We start from the raw sequence: 18,098 nt of genomic DNA, 5'->3' as shown, positions 1-18,098 counted from the left end.
GAAAAAGACACGGTGGTTGAACAGAGGGCGAGCAGTGCCTCAATATTAACCCCGAACACAGGTGTGACTGTGTTCCAGTCCTCGGCTTACATTTCACTTGCTAATGTAGTCTTCATTCACTCCGATTTATCATCTGAAAAAATAAAAGCCCAGATCAAGATACATGGGACTCCATGTGTAACTTGGTATCGTGAGAAAGACAATGAGAGAGAAGTCAGAAATCGAAGAAGAAAGGAAGGATGAAAGAAAAAAGTGAAGAAAGGAAAAGGAAAGTGAAAGAATACTGAAAGTGAGGGAAAGGGGAAAACACATTGAGGAAAAGTTGGAGAGAAAGAAAGAAAGATTCCAGTGAGCTGGAGCTGCCCATATGAGAGGGAGAGGAGGGTGCGGGGGGGGGGGTAGGCGGCAGAGAGACGAAGGTTGGCAACGTGGTGGGTGAGACAGAAGGAAGGGACGAGGAGAGGAAGGGGCAGAAGGAAGGGACGAGGAGAGGAAGGGGCAGTAGGCAGAAGGAAGGGACGAGGAGAGGAAGGGGCAGTAGGCAGAAGGAAGGGACGAGGAGAGGAAGGGGCAGTAGGCAGAAGGAAGGGACGAGGAGAGGAAGGGGCAGTAGGCAGAAGGAAGGGACGAGGAGAGGAAGGGGCAGTAGGCAGAAGGAAGGGACGAGGAGAGGAAGGGGCAGTAGGTAGAAGGAAGGGACGAGGAGAGGAAGGGGCAGTAGGTAGAAGGAAGGGACGAGGAGGGGAAGGGGCAGTAGGCAGAAGGAAGGGACGAGGAGAGGAAGGGGCAGTAGGGCTGAGCTCAGCGGGAATGATGCTGATGGTATAGGCAAATGCAGACAGATGGAGAAGGGAAGAGGGGGAGGCGAAGGTAAAGATAAGAGGGAGGGAAAGGCATTGGTGTAGAAAGAGGACGAAGAGATGGAAAGAAGCAGGGTAATGGGGTACGGGGAAGAAAGAAAGTAGGCGGTGAAAGACAGCCGAGACGAGAGATGCGGGGCTGCTGAGAGCGGACCGTGGGAAGGAGGACGTAAGCAATAATGTCCAAGACCGAGCCGACCCGAAACCAGAGGACGCATGTGCCAGCCGCTGCCATTAGGAACCTGCTTGACGTTACTTTATTGTACCCTCTTAAATTAAAATGCATTGCTAAGTATAATACAATGCATACACTCCTAGGGTGTGAGATATTTTATTTTTTTAATGAAATGCGCTCACGAAGGGTCTCCTCTTTTTGAAACGTGGAAATGAGGGGCGGGGGAGGCGGCGAGGGAAAGAAAGCGTGGAAAGGAGAGCGCGCGCAGGGAGGTAGGAGGGGGAGGCGCGCGCAGCTGACGCAGCACCCCCTCCTTTGGCCGCCTCTCTGCTTACTCATGCCGGAGGAAGACTGCTTAGCAACCGGCCGCCCATTGGCTGCGCCCGGGCCGTGTGCGCAGGAATCTCTCTCTCTTCAGCTGATGCCCATTAGGCGGGCTCCTAGCAACAGGCCCCCGCCTGACAGCGCAGCGCATTGTAGTCACGTAGGGCGGATTTTTGGATGATGTTCTGAGAAAATCCTCTCGCAAGCATCCACCAAATTAATCTCTATTCTTGGAAAGAGGCTTTTCCAGCTGCGAGCCACCGCGGTGTCTCTGCGTGAGCCGCGAGAGTGGCAGGCGTGGGATTGGGAGCAGCAGGTACTCAAATATATGCATATTGGGATGGCAGGGTACAACATAATATTGGATGAGCAATACAAAAAAAAATATTCTGCGTACTTTTTTCACTTAACACACAATGTCGATAGAAGCTATCCAATTAAAGTCAGGAACATGTCTATGTTTGGAAAGTAGTGATAGCCCTGGACACTTATCTCCAGAATGGAGAAAACCAAGGGATGCCACTGATTAATTAGGTCCGCTTACTGTCAGTAAGCGCTCCCCGATGACACAACCGCAGGGCTATAATATTATTGGCCAGCTTTGAGGTCACAACTAGAGGATTATGTATAGGATAAAGATTTCCCAAATGTATATCACAAGGATATTTATTGAAAATCACAGTGGGTTCTGTGTTGGTCCTTGCTTGCCCAATAGTTTTGTGTGCCACTTTATACTAATTCATTTACACACATTAATTGATCAGGAACTATTTATGGTAGGATGTTTGTGCACTGCTTTAGTTTTTACATATGTAAGAATCTACATGCTGTTAGTTATTTTAAAGCTTAAAATGAAAACCATTTTGGTTACATTTTATTGACCTGCTTGAACTATTTTTCTGCGACACATTAGGAGGTGCTTTTTTAAATGCAAGCAGTTCTATATAGATTATATGGATCAGCAAATGGGAGATCTCTTACATTATGCAAGAGACAAGGTATTAAGGGGATGACACTGTCTGGCCATGTATTACAAGGAATAAAATCCCCCCTGCCATACATAAAAAGGACATTGCAAAGCACCTTAGCGTTCCGTGACCTTATAAAGGAACTCATCAGTGACATGCAATATCCCTATAACGCACAGTAGGGGGTATTTTATCTCATATATTGGTTACAGTTGCAGAAGTAAATTCTCATTACAGCTGATTAGTGATCATTACTATGCTTATAGGAATATATTTATGGGCTTTGGTGCAGGCTTTTGTGCAGGTATTACAGGCTGCCATATATTTTAAAGCCCTGATGCCTTACTATATTGTTAGCATCCATATTTTACAGGTTATGTTACTATGTTTTATACTGCACCAATTCACCGCCATAGTACTTTCAGAGCACCTAGGCTTGTTCGTGGAGTGTTGTATTCAGGGGTGGAGTAGGAAGCAAAAGAGTCCCTGGAAATCATTTTCAAAGTGGCCCCATATTATACATTTTGAGCAAGCCCAACCTTTTTCCCATAAGAACATTTTGAAATAAAGTAGGTAACCACATAAAAGAGGCGCCTGAGGCAGAGGCCCACTGGGATATCTCCATAGTTCCCTGTAGGCCAGTCCATCCCTGGTTGCACTGTGCCCCCACCACCCCCTGGGGGATCCAGGCCTTAATCTGTTGAAGGAAGAAATTGAGTTCAGGGAAAATAAATAGATGTTCTTAAGATTTATACCATACACATCTGTGATAGCGGACTAGAGATAAGGAAGGCCAGGTCCATCTAGCTGCACTTAGTCTCACTTGCTTGAATACCATAGACTGGGATTACTCTCCATCTCTGTTTTTGCTCTGGCACTACGATCATCTCACCAAGTTTCTGACTTTTGTTGTTGCAAATTGAGTTACTGATTTCACCTTCACCACTCATGCTTGAGGGTATGTTAGGACAGTTTTTCTAAAGTGCACTAAGGGCTTCATAAAACCATATCATAGGCAGTACAAAACTCCTCTCTTAGTATAAGCTGAACCACCTGAGAACATTTGGTAGTGAAGACAGAGCTGCCAGGCTTAATTTAAGAGCGAGAGAGGGCTGTAGCTTGGTACTGTAACGGTTAATTGAGAAGCAACCCTCAACATGGGGAGTCCCCCCCCCCCCCCACTCAAGGTGTTAAGCAACAAACATTTTGATGGATCATTTTATTCAGCTGTACTTCAGACACATATCCTGCCCCTTGGATACCTCCCCCTGAGCTACCAATGTGCCAAGAACCAGGCCGATGTACAGGAAATATTTTTGTATTTATTTAAATTAAAAGTAATAGAAATCGCACAACTACACACGCCACCTTGTTTGTGGCTCACCATGAACTTCTTGTTACACAAATCAATTATACAAATTAGTTAATAAAAATAAAACACAAATCACAATTCTTTGCTTTCTACAAATTTCACTTCAAGAAATAATTGAACTGATCAATAACCAAAACAATTATAAATGAGTGCTGTGCAATTTTGATTTTCCTGTGGGCTTTAAAGGCTAGGAGTAGGGTTTCAAGATTGGTGCAAATACATAAGGCAATTATGATTTCACACACACCTTTGCTTTAAAATAAACACAGAGTGACTTTGTGGTTTGTTTTTCAGAACCCCCCCACCCCTACTTTGGCCTGTGTTGGGTAAGTTGGACAGAAACATTGGAATGATTTGGGGAATTTTGAATTTCAGACCCCCTTCCACTCAAAGGCTTGTGTTAGGGGTAGCTGGACAAAATGATTGGACTGATTTAAGAACAAAGACATCCCTCTTCCTTAAAGAAGTCAGGGTCAACAGGACAAAAAGGATTACGCAAGTAAATTATAGATTGGCGCTAAAGGCCTCACTGAACGCTCGTACCACCCGTCATTCTGATAAATTGTCTTTAAGTTCCAGGACCTGAGAAAATAAGTTTACATCTATATGGTATAATACACTATAACTACACAAATGGCTCTGTAATGAGGTTAAAATAGGCCCACCCCAGGTTCAGACTCGCATGTCTAGAAGTAGCTAGCATGTGCCAGACACAGCCTCATTTGCTATACCCACACCAGGCTCTCTTATTTAATGGTCATTCTTAAAAAGCAGATGCAGAATATGTTGTCCCTTCAGAACAAATGATGACAAGATGGAGGATGAGGACAAATGGTGCATGAGTTGAAGAGGGGGCGGGGGTTGAAGGGGGTTGGGTATGAGGCACAGGAGCTCCACGGACGGGTTACTGTTGGGAAAGAGAGTTGGGCCTGTAGGTGAAGCAGTGCATGTGTGCGTATTCTCCTGGTCCGATATGACAGGAGAGGGCCTTTGAGACGTCTGTGGGCTGCACTGCAAATCTATGACATCTCAGCTATGATTTTTGAAACCTTGGTACACCTAGGAGTTGGAATCTGTAATGGTGAGTTTCTGAGGACTGCTTCAGTGTAGGGGGAGGCTTAAATGTCATGGCCTTTCCACCAAATGCAATAATGCAGCCTCCATTACACAGTATGGAATCCCCCACAGAACTACATTCCCAGAATGCATAATGACTCCCCCTCTATAGACCTACATATTAACATTGAATTCAGCCTAAAACAGTGTAGTAGGCCCGGTGGATTCAACATTCCACAATGCAAAGTACTTCTCTCAGGAAATCACAGCTGTAAGACTATGTTTCCTAGAAATCCTTCTGCCTCAATAGTACACTACTCCAGCAGGCCTACCTGCACCAGAATTCCCCCTGTGGCATAGCACTATGTTTCTCATGAAGAATCTTTTTCAAATGAGAACACTGAAGCAGTTCCAATATTTGTGCTCTTTAGTCCCCTTAGCCATGATCCTAAGCCCACCCACCGAGGCTGACATTGGTCGAGCTTTGTGGGTGAGTTAGGAGCTTGCGTGGGAAGGTTGCAAAGGAGCTAAACTACCTGGAGGAAAGCAGAAGACGGTAGCCAATAGCGGACGCCCTCTTCCTTCCTTCTTACCCCTCCCATATAGATACCTTCATGGAGGAAAGAATACCAAGGCACCACTGCAACTTTGTGTGCTGAACCGCCTGGCATCACGCGGCACTCTGACACCCCAGACCCATTCTAATATGGTTACTCTTTTTAACTGATGCATTAGCTCTGACTTAATTGTAACGAGGGATCTATTTATATTATTAAATAAATACACTGAGCCTGGAAGTAGGTGTTATGTTGTTTCAGAAAACAACTTTTATTCAATATAACTTTCTTTTCTCTTTAGGAAAAAAGGATACGTTTTCCTCTTCAGGCGATCTGGGAATGAAACTGCTTCAGTCACCAATTTATATCTTTCAGGTAAGTCTTTAACCATTTCTTTAGCTTGTAAAGTCTTATTTTACGAGTCTTTTTTATTTCAACTCTCATCAAGTTTCAAGTGTCTCATCTATTTGTTACCCTCTCTTCATATCTTCTTGGAACCTTCGTTTTAATACTCTTTGCTTCCCTAGAATATAGTTCTCTCAGTTTGTTCCCCTTCACGCTGTAATTTCTCTTTGACCTTTTCTGTTCTTTAAGAATGATTGGATCTTTGCTTTGCCTTTTATAGCCTCTTAAATATATATTTCTTTAGTAGTCAATTACTGTTTCAGCTCGTATTATACCTTCTCTATCTCCTCTCAAATTAACAATCTGCCTCGTTAAGCTCCTGCTCCCATCGTCCTTACTTCCTCTCGTTGTACTCTGCCTTTGAAATTCAACTACACTTTCACAACCCTTCTTCACATTAGTTTTCTCCTTCTCCTTGATGCCCACGTACCTTCTACTTGATGTCTGTATCAAGTTCTAGTCGAGCAGGGTTGCGCTCCATAATTCCTGTAATCAGCTGTTCTCGTCTGCAACGCAGTAAGAGGTCTCCACCCCTCTTCCTATTTCAGCTGACGATCTTTGGCTGTCAGCTGTGAGTGAACTCCGCCCCTCGATCGCGGAGTCGATGGCTGCGGCTTCGTAACAGCACTCCGTCTCCCTTCTCACCTTCAACTGCTGCTCGCGTGTGAACAAGCACTTCGGCCGACTGCCTTAAATAACCTCCTTCTCGCTGTGTAATACAAACAGTCTCTCATCAGGCGGCAAGACGTAACAGCCTCTCTTTCTCTTCATACGGCAACAATTCAACTTCAACTAATTAACTGGTTATAACAAACTTCAAAACCTAGCGACTATGTCGATCGCTTTAAAAGCATTCCTTTAACTTATAATAAGCGGAACGGCGCCACTGGACATCCTTGTATTTTGTTTATATTTGGCTCCTTCAACACTGCTCTTTGTAAGCCCATTCGTAACTGTCAGCCGCGATCTCCAGCCCCTCGGTCTCCTAGCAACCACAGGAAAACAAAAAGAGTTGCAGTCACTTGAATGAAAGGCATTGATTGGTTCCTAGTCCTGTCCATTAAAACCTTCAGCTGAAAGTCAAAATTAACCCTTTATGGAGCTGATTAATCTAGTATTGACAGAGCCAGCCCCTGATTGTCCATTATCTAAGGTTTTTACATTAGATGTATCACACCCCCCCCCCTTCTAGGCCCTAACGCTCGGGAAGGGTGGTGTTACGAGACAAAAAATATGCTTATGCCATCAGCCTCCCAGGCATATGCACCATCTTGAAGGTGAAAGGTTGAAGGGAAAGAAACCATCTGAGAACTCTGGGATTGGTATAGACATAGATCTGGGCTTAAACAAAAAATGGGAACAAAGAGTGTTGACCAATTGTAACTCATCAATGGTAGTGTATGCTATTTGGTGCCCTTGTGACAGACTGTATATTGGAAAAACTGAAGGGAAAGTTAAAGTGAGGATAGGAAAACATAAAAGCTGTATAAGAAACAACACCATTAATGCACCTCTAGTGGGCCATTTTACAAGCCTTGGACACAAACCTGAAGAACGGAGATGGACAGTTGTCATGAAAATTGGACTTACCCAGGACCTCAATCATGACAAACGAACACTAAGTATACAAGAGCAGACAATGATTTTTTTAACCAAAAGCTATCCTTTGGGGTTGAACGAAAATATTGATTGGAGTGTTTTTATTAACTAGAACATACCATATGAGTAGAATGTATTAGCATTGACATGACTTGTACATGCAGATTAATTTTTGGGCCAGAGACACATCTCGTGTAATGTTATGATGTTTAACCACAGGTAGCCCTTGCCATTTGACAGTTGTGTATGCAGACAAGGGCATTGAATATGCAACAATTGCACCAGTACCTCAGGACATATATCGACTTTAAGACTGTCTTTTATCAGTAAAATTATGTACTGCAGTGGATTAGAATGATACTTACATATTGCCCTTTGGACTTTATATTTATATAATATAATACAATCTGTGTATATTATTAATTGCTGCACATAAACGAGTGTACCTACACACAACACAATTGACACACGAACTTGCCAGACACTACCTCCACCCACTATGAGAAGCGTAACCAACAATAGAGCGCCGGAAATACCTGCACTCCTTCGCAGTAGGCTCTACTTTCAGGTCCTTAATTAGTATTCCTACCCCCACGCATGCGCAGCTAACTCAACGTACTAAATTTAGCGTGCTGTGTAATCAAAGCAACGGTTTCACAGCACTCGATCCACAGACCGCGATCGTAGCCGCATACAGACGGCGTTCTACCCGTCTACGACCCTGCAGGTACTTGTGGCACATTAACTCGCGATTCAGAGGTTTACAATACTCAATGCTATGTGTGCCTTGGACTTTACGATTAGCACACCATTATCTACTGAATTAAGACGGCCATCTGAACTTTAAGCCCGTGTAAAAAAACACGTGTTTGCTTACAACCTAACACTCGCACGCTTCCGACATAACAATATGTCATGGCAGCAACCTCCACCCTTGCAGCGTACCATTCACAATTGCTAAAACTCGGTTAGAGTTTAAATATGCACCTTTATTCTCTAATTACTGGGCCTTTCTCCCAACATATTTTAAGATAATATGTTATCGCCTTACAGGAACCATCAAGCATTATACTTTTAATACATACGTGTACCACTAAAATGCCTGAGGGATACGTATCTTCCTGTATTAGACAGAATGCCCATTTTTATCCGCTTGTAACCTTAGGTTGTCGGTATTAAGCGACATGAATCACTATTTCAAACATCATTTAGTAGAGAGCACCTTAACAGTGGCTGCTTGCTCTGTATTGAAACCACCTATGCCCATCCGTTGAGATACCTTTATTTACCTTGCAGGACTCCACTTACAATCCCGATCTCCAGTCCTTTTTACCACATCTAAGCGAGACGGAGAAGACTAAGTGTCTATTTGACTTTGAGTTACTTATAAAGTAAGTTCTAATCGCAACATGAGACTCTTCCCTACCCATATTCACCTACTGGTTTACCGTTTAAGACTATGGGCCTCGTTACACGGATGGCTGTAAGGGGTTACCGGTACTGGTATTTTACCGGTACCGGTAAATACTTACCGCCTTACTACGAGGTCCCTTTGCGGGTTGGGGAATTTAAAGCCTGCTTTTTGCAGGCGTTAAAAACCAACCCGCAAAGGGACCAGGGAGCTAATTACGGTACCGCAATTTGCGGTACCGTAATTAGCGCCTTCCCCATTCCCATAGAGCCCTATGGGGCAAAACTGGGAACGGGGAAGGGCAATAGTGGAAGGGGGAATTACCGCCACGCCAACCTTGGAATAGGGCGGTAATTCCTCTTTCCACCAAGGCACTGCTGGTATTTTACCGGCATAAACCATGGCGCTAATAGCGCCATGGTTCACCACCATCCGTGTAATGAGGCCCTATGTAATAAGCCAGCCATTCACCTGTTGGGATTATAGGACCACGTGTTCTGTGTTTTCTTGTCTACACGGACCCTCTAGTACTGCTACACTGAGAATCTATGCAACCACCTAGGAACGCTTACTGACAATAAGAGACGGTAAGCTCCCAGAGTGAAATTAACTAAAATAATTATAAATGCACTCTATATAAACAACCACCCTAATCTAAATGTGGTCTGTTTCCGTAATTAGGTTTGGCCAGGATTTATCTCCTTGCACCAATGTCAGGAGTCTGTGGAACATCAACTCTATAAAATTGGCCACTGGAAAACATTATCTAAACCTTCACACTGCAACAACTGTTTCGACTTGCCAAGTCAACTACAAGACCACTACGAATTGTTGCATGGACTTTGGTCCACCCCAATTTATACATTCCCCTGAAGAAGTTCCTGACACTAAACCCTAAGGGACATAGGAACGAAACATGTTGGGCATTTATAGATACTAATGTAAAGTATCTTAAAGAGTATCAAAAATACTGTGAAAGGTGCACTTTAGGTACTTTTATGACTAAGGCATCTAAATTTGAGTAATCTGTTAATGAAGGTCTCAGATGTTGTATTTATGTGGCCTGTTCTAACAAAAAAACCAAGGTATTAATAACCTGATGTCATTTTGTATATATGTACACTTGATGTAAACAAAGTATCTATAAGAGAGAGATACAGATTTACAGCACATTTTGCACATTGCCAATTGTTGGTGATTAACCCTTAGCACTTTCTTAAGCACTAGTCACTTTGTTAGTTTTTATATGTCAGTTTTTATGTATTTGTTTTTAGACATTACATTTTCTATTAAATATTACCTATTTTAACAGCATTATTTATGAAGTCAGGTTGTATTTTCCGTGAACTTCGACTTGCTACTGTTTGAACTGTTCTTGCAACTGTGATAATCCTATCACTATCCAGAGAATTATTTGAATAAACCGATCATAGGTGGGGGAGCCTTGTTGTTTTTGTTCTTATTCAAGATATGTCAGGTTTGCTCCCTCGGAACCTTTAACTTTACCTGACTTCCCTCTAATTATTGCTGAGTTCATAGTACGGCCATCGGTCGTGGGAATCCTTTGATTAGTATACTGCCAATAAATTGTAGACACAATAGGCACTAACTCCCCCCCCTGATAAACCCACAAGTAAAATGGCTGCAGACAAAGTCAAAAGCTATGATGACAAGTATGTTTTAGAACTACTTGCACAAGCTACTGCCTTAGATCCAGATAATGGCAACTCTACACTTAATAGCGTAAGTAATTGGGATGAGCTAGCTCAACTAAAAAAGAGATTCATCAGAACAGAACTACATAGTGTAATCATGATAGAGTACCTGAGAAATGGGAGCTTGCCCCAAGGTTTAGTGGTCCGTAATGAACCCAGGTTATTTTTGGGCAATAAACAATTTATATAACAATGGAGTTACATTGCCAACAAATGCGGCAGAGATTGGATAATTCTGATTATCGACACAGCGAAATAAATGACTGAGAAGTTTGCATCTGAATTGACGATACTAGAAGATGAAATTAAAAAACTGGTATCAATCGATATCTATAAGAAAAGGCTAGAAGAAATGAACAAAGAAATAGACGACTTCAAAGACTATACAACTCAAGAGAGTGAGGAAGATGAAAAAAGACCTGATCAATTTCTCTCATGAGAAAGCATTTATGTACACCCAAGAAAACTATAAACCAAGTCAACAACGAGGACAACCAAACCAGAGGGGGTGTAGATTTCGATTTGATAACACATCTTACAGAGCTCACATGGCTCGAGTGATGAGACGTTTGATGATGGTGAAGACAACTACTGAAACAATAAGAGGTTCACCAAGAGGTAGGAGACCAAGTGGAATGAGACGTGGACAACCACCGAGATCACATAGAGGCAGAGACAGAGGTAATTCGAGCCCCAACTCTGTTTTTTTAGATAAGGACCAAGTGGATTGGGACTTCGAGCCACAACACACAAGGAGCAAGAAACTCTATTAGTCATCCTCTCGCACTACCTACCTAATAAAGCAGAAAAATCGCTACTAGAAACAGGATTCAGCTTTGTTCCTACAGACCGTTACGATCCATTCAAAAACAGAACTGATTTGTAAATACTATTCAGGAAAATTCACTTGAAACAGTTCTTCTCAACCAATATGTATACCGGAGAGACAAATGAGTCAGGATTACATTGTCCTTCCAAGTTCAATCCCCCTACCACCAGTCATACTCCAGAATCTATAGTGTTTGAAAGAAGAGTTATGAGTGACCTTAACAGACTGGAAAATAGCATCACCCCACACAAATTCCAGAACACGAGCAAGAGAGAAAGAGATGCGATCCAAACGTTGAAGTCGAATCGAGACATAGTCATTAGAAATGCAGACCAAGAGGAGCTATAGTCATCCTCAACAGAATGGACTACCTCAAAGAGTGTGAACGCCAACTGAGTGACACTTTGTTTTATGATCAATTAACAACAGATCCAACCGTCAAACTGCAACAGATGATCAATCATAAAGTCATCAAAGCAGAAGAAAGAGGGTGGATATCTAAGCAAGAATCTGAATATTTAGGGGCCGATTCATGGAACCAACGTGCGCCGAAAATCTAGGCGCAAGCATGCGCAAGCATGCGCAAGCGGAAAAAAACAGGCGCACGCGCACGCGTGCGATTCATGGAAGTCCCTGCGCGTGTTCACCGCGGGATGTGCGCCAAACCCGTGCATGGCGCACAAGTCACTGCAACATCGCGAAAGGCGTGCGCGACGGTGCGCGACGCGCACAGTGAAAGCGCACAACCTCAGCGCATACAGCAGAAAGTGGGCGGGACATGGGGCGTAACGCGCGGAATGGGGAACAACACGCGAAAATAAGGGCGTAACTGGGGATGCACTGCACGGAAGTAGAGGTAACGCCCACACGCACACGAACCACACGTATTCATGGAATGGAATAGGGCAAACCCACGCACAGCCAAAGCCGCGCACAAGCTGAAACACGTCCGCCACACGAAGGCAGGCGGTAGAGTCCCAGCGCATCAAAAAAGTGGCGCCGCGGGAAGTAAAATACGCGATTGAGCGGGGTACGTGTATTCCGGGTGTGCGCGGGAAGTGACACACGCGATTGAGCGGGGTACGTGTATTCCGGGGGTGCGCGGGAAGTTACACACACGAATGAGCGGGGTACGTGTATTCCGGGGGTGCGCGGGAAGTGACACACGCGATTGAGCGGGGTATGTGTATTCCGGGTGTGCGCGGGAAGTGACACACGCGATTGAGCGGGGTACGTGTATTCCGGGGGTGCGCGGGAAGTTACACACGCGAATGAGCGGGGTACGTGTATTCCGGGGGTGCGCGGGAAGTGACACACGCGATTGAGCGGGGTACGTGTATTCCGGGTGTGTGCGGGAAGTGACACACGCGATTGAGCGGGGTACGTGTATTCCGGGGGTGCGCGGGAAGTTACACACGCGAATGAGCGGGGTACGTGTATTACGGGGGTGCGCGGGAAGTTCCACACGCGATTTGGCCGGGTACCTGGATTCCAGGGGTGCGCGGGAAGTTCCACACGCGATTTGGCCGGGTACGTGGATTCCAGGGGTGCGCGGGAAGTTCCACACGCGATTTGGCCGTGTACGTGGATTCCAGGGGTGCGCGGGAAGTTCCACACGCGATTTGGCCGGGTACGTGGATTTCAGGGGTGCGCGGGAAGTTCCACACGCGATTGAGCGGGGTACGTGTATTTCGGGGGTGCGCAGGAAGTTCCACACGCGATTTGGCCGGGTACGTGGATTCCAGGGGTGCGCGGGAAGTTCCACACGCGATTTGGCCGGGTACGTGGATTTCAGGGGTGCGCGGGAAGTTCCACACGCGAGTTGGCCGGGTACGTGGATTTCAGGGGTGCGCGGGAAGTTCCACACGCGATTGAGCGGGGTACGTGTATTTCGGGGGTGCGCGGGAAGTGACACACGCGATTTGGCCGGGCACGTGGATTCCAGGGGTGCGCGGGAAGTTCCACACGCGATTTGGCCGGGTACGTGGATTTCAGGGGTGCGCGGGAAGTTCCACACGCGATTGAGCGGGGTACGTGTATTTCGGGGGTGCGCGGGAAGTGACACACGCGATTTGGCCGGGCACGTGGATTCCAGGGGTGCGCGGGAAGTTCCACACGCGATTTGGCCGGGTACGTGGATTTCAGGGGTGCGCGGGAAGTTCCACACGCGAGTTGGCCGGGTACGTGGATTTCAGGGGTGCGCGGGAAGTTCCACACGCGATTGAGCGGGGTACGTGTATTTCGGGGGTGCGCGGGAAGTGACACACGCGATTTGGCCGGGCACGTGGATTCCAGGGGTGCGCGGGAAGTTCCACGCGCGATTTGGCCGGGTACGTGGATTTCAGGGGTGCGCGGGAAGTTCCACACGCGATTGAGCGGGGTACGTGTATTCCGGGGGTGCGCGGGGAGCAGCACACGTGATTTGCACGTGTGGGTCCTCCCAGGTGTACCCTCTACACCCTCCACGGCCCCTGCAGGTGGCTCACACCACAGGGGCCTATCCAGCGCATGCCCACCAGCCAACCCACATATCAACTAGCACTACTGCCCACCAACGCATGTCCCCCTGCACCCCCAGCCACCAGGGGCAGCCTCCAGCAGGCCCCCACCCATGTCTCCCCCCACCCCTACCCCCCAGCAGTGCAGGGGCAGCCTCAAACAGGCCCCCACTCATGTCCCCCTGCACCCCCACCCCCTAGCATCCAGGGGCACCCTCCACCAGGCCCCCACTCATGTCTCCCACCACCCACACCCCCCAGCATCCAGGGGCACCCTCCACCAGGCCCCCACTCATGTCCCCCTGCACCCTCACCCCCCAGCATCCAGGGGCACCCTCCACCAGGCCCCCACTCATGTCTCCCACCACCCCCCAGCCACCAGGGGCAGCCTCCACCAGGCCCCCACCCATGTCTCCCACCACCCCCACCCCCCAGCCACCAGGGGCAGCCTCCACCAGGCCCCCACCCATGTCCGACTCATGTCTCCCAGCACCCCCACCCCCCCAGCCACCAGGGGCAGCCTCAACCAGGCCCCCACCCATGTCTCCCACCACCCCCACCCCCCAGCCACCAGGGGCAGCCTCAACCAGGCCCCCACCCATGTCCAACTCATGTCTCCCAGCACCCCCACCCCCCCAGCCACCAGGGGCACCCTCCACCAGGCCCCCACTCATGTCTCCCACCACCCCCACCCCCCAGCATCCAGGGGCACCCTCCACCAGGCCCCCACTCATGTCCCCCTGCACCCCCACCCCCTAGCATCCAGGGGCACCCTCCACCTGGCACCCACACATGTCTCCCACCACCCCCACCCCCCAGCAGTGCAGGGGCACCCTCCACCAGGCCCCCACACATGTCCCCCTGCACCCTCACCCCCCAGCATCCAGGGGCACCCTCCACCAGGCCCCCACTCATGTCCCCCTGCACCCCCACCCCCTAGCATCCAGGGGCACCCTCCACCAGGCCCCCACTCATGTCTCCCACCACCCCCACCCCCCAGCATCCAGGGGCACCCTCCACCAGGCCCCCACACATGTCTCCTATCACCCCCACCCCCCAGCAGTGCAGGGGCACCCTCCAGCAGGCCCCCACACATGTCCCCCTGCACCCTCACCCCCCAGCATCCAGGGGCACCCTCCACCAGGCCCCCACTCATGTCCCCCTGCACCCCCACCCCCTAGCATCCAGGGGCACCCTCCACCAGGCCCCCACTCATGTCTCCCACCACCCCCACCCCCCAGCATCCAGGGGCACCCTCCACCAGGCCCCCACTCATGTCACCCATCACCCCCACCCCCCAGCTGTGCAGGGCACCCTCCACCAGGCCCCCACTCATGTCCCCCTGCACCCCCACCCCCTAGCATCCAGGGGCACCCTCCACCAGGCCCCCACTCATGTCTCCCACCACCCCCACCCCCCAGCATCCAGGGGCACCCTCCACCAGGCCCCCACTCATGTCCCCCTGCACCCCCACCCCCTAGCATCCAGGGGCACCCTCCACCTGGCACCCACACATGTCTCCCACCACCCCCACCCCCCAGCAGTGCAGGGGCACCCTCCACCAGGCCCCCACACATGTCCCCCTGCACCCTCACCCCCCAGCATCCAGGGGCACCCTCCACCAGGCCCCCACTCATGTCCCCCTGCACCCCCACCCCCTAGCATCCAGTGGCACCCTCCACCAGGCCCCCACTCATGTCTCCCACCACCCCCACCCCCCAGCATCCAGGGGCACCCTCCACCAGGCCCCCACTCATGTCACCCATCACCCCCACCCCCCAGCTGTGCAGGGCACCCTCCACCAGGCCCCCACTCATGTCCCCCTGCACCCCCACCCCCTAGCATCCAGGGGCACCCTCCACCAGGCCCCCACTCATGTCTCCCACCACCCCCACCCCCCAGCATCCAGGGGCACCCTCCACCAGGCCCCCACTCATGTCCCCCTGCACCCCCACCCCCTAGCATCCAGGGGCACCCTCCACCTGGCACCCACACATGTCTCCCACCACCCCCACCCCCCAGCAGTGCAGGGGCACCCTCCACCAGGCCCCCACACATGTCCCCCTGCACCCTCACCCCCCAGCATCCAGGGGCACCCTCCACCAGGCCCCCACTCATGTCCCCCTGCACCCCCACCCCCTAGCATCCAGGGGCACCCTCCACCAGGCCCCCACTCATGTCTCCCACCACCCCACCCCCCAGCATCCAGGGGCACCCTCCACCAGGCCCCCACTCATGTCCCCCTGCACCCCCACCCCCTAGCATCCAGGGGCACCCTCCACCTGGCACCCACACATGTCTCCCACCACCCCCACCCCCCAGCAGTGCAGGGGCACCCTCCACCAGGCCCCCACACATGTCCCCCTGCACCCTCACCCCCCAGCATCCAGGGGCACCCTCCACCAGGCCCCCACCCATGTCTCCCACCACCCCCACCCCCCAGCCACCAGGGGCAGCCTCCAGCAGGCCCCCACCCATGTCCAACTCATGTTCCCCACCCAACATGTCATCACAGTCCAGATCCCTGGTCTCTATGGTCAGCCCCCAAATGCAAAACACCCACCCGAGTATTGCATCCACCCACTCATATTCTGCAATTACATCACAGAACACCAATTGCAAGTTCCAAAACAAACACATGTCCCTCACATACACCCAATGGGTGTCAGTGATTCTCAAAACACATAACATGAAATGCATGAAAACAATGAGACACCACACATTGAAGTGCAACAAATAAATAATGTATTAAAGGAAAGATGAATAGAAACAAAAATGAAGAAACAGAAATGTGAATGGAAAAAAATGAAAAGAAGCATGTCCGTTCAAAATAAAAAAAAAATTAAAGAATATAGAAATCCAAAGTAATGTAGTACAAAGTCAATGTCCACCAAACAAAATCCAATGTGAAAAAAAAATTATAAGCCATTGATCCATGGATAATGTTAAAAAAGAAAGTATGTACAAGTCCACAACTATGTACAATGCAAGAAGCCAGGGTCCATCATCCCAACAAAATAAAGGAAACCTAACTAACTACACTAACTAATAAAAAAAACTATATACAAAAATGTGGCCAATGTCCAAAAGGTCCAAATGAAATTAAAACAAAAATGAAACTTAACACTACCTACATAACTATGTACAAGGGCAGCGGGCTAGTTCCACGGCTCACTTCTGGATGTGCCGGGCCAGGGCATCATCGAACTCCTCCTCAATGTCCCGGAGGCGGTCCTCCTCCATGGCCCCGAGGGTCCGCAGGGCCGTCGACGTGTCCACCTCCAAAGCCCTGCGGATTGCCTCGAGGCACTCGACCCGCCTCAGGGCCCTCTGCATGGAGTTCTCCGCCCTGACCATTGAGAGCCGTGCCTCTTCCGCCCGCTGCCGCTCCGCATCTATGGCGTGGCCCAACCGCTGCCACACGGAAGACACTTTTTGTCCTGGGTCCTCCTGCCCTCCGGCCGATGCCTGCCCCTCCGATGTCGAAGGCCCCGAGCCTTCATGGCTCCCACCATGGTGCTGCTGCTGCTGTGCCTCTGCCCCTGCACTGCCTCCTGCTGCCTGCACATCCTCCGCCGGCTTGGGTGCAGTCGTTGACGTGGCCACCCCTGCTGGACGTCCGACTCCCGACTGCGGCAGGGATGCCTCCTCCACCAGCCTGGCCGCACCGTCAGAGGCAGCTCCACAGGGCACCCAGGTGACTGATGGGTGGGAAGATGGCACAGAGGACGACTGGCGCGTAGGGGGTCCAGCTGAGGAGGGGGTCGTGGCAAGCCCCATCAGACGGAGGAATCCGGCCTGGGTGACCTGTCCCAGCAGGCTGACGTGGTCAACGAGCCATTCGAGATGATGTGCAGTCTCTTCATGAAAAGACTGCAGGTCACCTCGCATGGCCCGTTGACGCAACGCCACTCCAGCCAGGACAGGCTCAACCCGGGCCTGGATAGCCACGTCCGCAGGCAGAGGAAGGCCAGTTGACGTCAGCTCATCCCCTGCCTGAAAACTGGTCTGGACATGGGCATCCCTGCTGGTGCAAGATGATGCAGGGACAGGATCAGGGACAGGATTGCACACAGGCACCTCCGCGGCGGCCTGTGCTGCCTCCTGTCCCTGGTCCTGCACTGCACCACTAGCACCAGTGGGATCCCCACCACCAGACCCCGTCTCCGGTGCTTGCACGGCCTCCTCCTCCACCAAACCCCCCACCAACCAGGATGACTCTGTGCCATCTTCCCCCGTTGGGCCCTGTGGGGTCCCTGCTGCCCCTTCTGCTGCCGAGGAGTCCAACTGCAACCTCAACCAGCTGCGGCCTGGGACGCGGCACCGGAC

The 18,098-nt window shown here is 50.0% G+C and overlaps 1 long non-coding RNA gene across 4 annotated transcripts in view; it reads left to right on the top strand.

The window, feature by feature from the left end:
* The first annotated feature begins 547 nt into the window (after window positions 1-547).
* The window catches only part of LOC138548714 (uncharacterized), a 110,783-nt gene continuing 93,232 nt past the window's right edge, over window positions 548-18,098 (top strand). The window contains exons 1-3 of one of the 4 annotated variants that reach the window (XR_011292529.1): window positions 548-1,029; window positions 3,994-4,025; window positions 5,614-5,687. This is a non-coding gene — a long non-coding RNA (uncharacterized lncRNA). Of the gene's footprint in view, window positions 1,030-1,376; window positions 1,676-3,993; window positions 4,026-5,613; window positions 5,688-18,098 lie in introns of those variants that run through there. The other 3 variants (XR_011292523.1, XR_011292517.1, XR_011292511.1) reach the window with 3 other exon arrangements.

The sequence above is a fragment of the Ambystoma mexicanum genome, chromosome 1q (genome assembly GCF_040938575.1).
Source record: "Ambystoma mexicanum isolate Mex_15411 chromosome 1q, UKY_AmexF1_1, whole genome shotgun sequence".
Lineage (NCBI taxonomy): Eukaryota > Metazoa > Chordata > Amphibia > Caudata > Ambystomatidae > Ambystoma > Ambystoma mexicanum.
Note: the sequence above shows the minus strand (reverse complement) of the source record. Positions and strands in the feature narration are given on the sequence as shown.